The following is a 2,383-nucleotide window of genomic DNA, read 5'->3' as shown; positions in this document are numbered from 1 at the left end:
CATCAAAGATGCTTCATTTAACAAGATAATAAAAATAAAAAATAAATTAGAAAGCAATTTACTCTGATATCAAAATACCAGGACTTACAGTCAGGTCAAGGTATCCAATCTGCATGTATAGCACTCTCTCATCACAATTCTTTATGCACTGGCGACCCTTTTGGCACATACCATGCATTTAAATAAAAAGCCTTTCCATTCTGTCACACAACCCCAGAGATGGGAAAAGTAATGCCACTTTAAAGGACTATGAAATCAGAGATCTTGATTCTTGAAAGCAATTTCTTATAATTCAGTGATTGTTATTCATTATCTTTACCTATGAAAAATGCAACGTTTTGCACAAGTTTTTATCTCTCTCTTTTTTTTTTCATTTACTATCTGATTTAGAAATTTAGCTAATTTGTCATTAATCATAACAGCCATAAAAACTAAAATGTGTTTTTAAAAATCTAATCAGTGTAACATGGATGGCATCACTGATAAAGAGATTGAACAGGATCAGGGTTTCTTGAAAATACATACAGAATTCGCTTCTTAAATTTATTTCCTACTTATCCACTCAGAACAGCCTATGTCTTTTCCACTTTGGCAAGGCAAACAAACCCTCACCTACATATTTTGCAGAATGTGCTCTGGTTGTTATTTGACAATAAACCACCTAGAACATCTAGAAGCTCTACCTTTTCTAATCACACTTTGTGAAATGCTTTTGTGGCCTTTACTTTGCATCAAATATAGGTCTCAATGATCACTCGAGTCACTGTGGGTTTTATCACATTTTTGTCGGATTACACTGAAACAAGTAAATGCAGACACAAACAGTAAAGCCACAAATAAAGGAAAATAAAGGAAAAATATAAAGCCCACTCATAGCCTAAGTCCACTCGGTGCTCCCGAGTTTCAGCTGTCTTGCTGTGCACACGGAGGTGAATACAATGTTTCCCAGGGGGTGTTGCATGCAGAACCCCCCATCAACCCTCCCCTCAGATTTTTCCCAAAGGCACGCCCAGTCACAGATTGTTCAATAAAGTTTGTCACGTGGTATTGGAGACTTAATCTCCAGCCAGTGTAACCATACTGTAAAAAATTACTCTAAATTCTTGTTGGGAAGTAATCAGGTACAATAGAAACATGATCTATTTCTTTTTTGGGCATGATTCTGAATTTTAACTTATCACAAAACAGTAAACAAAAGTAAAGAAGCCATAAAGTAACACCAAAAATCTGTTGTAAAGTATGTATCACTTTGCACTCAATTTGTAAAGTTGTGAAATGCAACCTATCTATGCTCCATTATAAGAGGTAGACTGTTACATGGAGTGAAATGTTAATATTTACTTTATCATTAACATTATTAATCATAAATCACTTTTGTTATTTTTGATGTGGGATTACTTAGGCAACCATTATTCCTTTGTGGTGTGATTTTTTTTTCTTTTCTTTTTTTTTGTTGATAAAAAATATATATTAATTGCGCACATGTGGTTTCCAAACCTGGACAAAATTTCTAGATTTTCAATTACAAATTCTGAGAAAGGGTCCTTGGAAGGTTCAGATTAATAGTTTCACCAAAGCCCTGTTGTGACATATTTGTAATCAAAGAAAATCTCAATATAAACCTAAGATAACCTAACCTAGCTTAGCCTAGCCATACCTGTACAACCTAATTTAACCTAGAAAGGCTGGAATTTCCATTACCTATTGTTTTCACAACAGAATATGCATAATGAACAACTTAAATAAAATGGGTCACAACACTACAATATACATATCCAAAAATGAGTGAATTCATTAACTGTTTTCACATTATCAATGTTATTTGTATCACAGTGAATGAAAATATAGCTAAGATATACTTTTCTTAATAATTTCTATTCCTGCCGAAGTTATATGTATATTCTGACGACATAAAGAGTACGAAACCAATTCAAAGAATTGAGTGTTGTGTATGTATACTACAAACCAGAAGACACTCTCTCCACATATACTGCACTTTCTTTTCCATCTTATGCTTCCTGCCCTTTAGTCCCAAGATGAACATGGCAAGATTGCGCAAGCAAGAATGACAAAACTGCAACATCTGTGTGCATTACAAAAGGAATGAAGTTTACGCCAAATTCTTGATACCCTGAGCCTTCTCCCAAACAATATGCGCTCAATTCACTTCCCAAATGTCTTCACCCTTTTCCTTGTAACTAATAGAATTTGACTCAAAAAAAAATTAGGAGGAAAATAGCCTCAAATGGGAAAAAAACAACTCACCAGAACACATCTGGAAATCCCCAGAGACAGAGAGCAAACAGAACAGAAAAACATCCCAAAGATATAACACCATCCTAAACAAATACTGAAAAGAACTAAACGCACTGTTTGTTATGAT

The sequence above is a fragment of the Penaeus monodon genome, chromosome 1, assembly GCF_015228065.2.
Source record: "Penaeus monodon isolate SGIC_2016 chromosome 1, NSTDA_Pmon_1, whole genome shotgun sequence".
Classification (NCBI taxonomy): domain Eukaryota; kingdom Metazoa; phylum Arthropoda; class Malacostraca; order Decapoda; family Penaeidae; genus Penaeus; species Penaeus monodon.
This window is presented reverse-complemented; position numbering follows the sequence as displayed.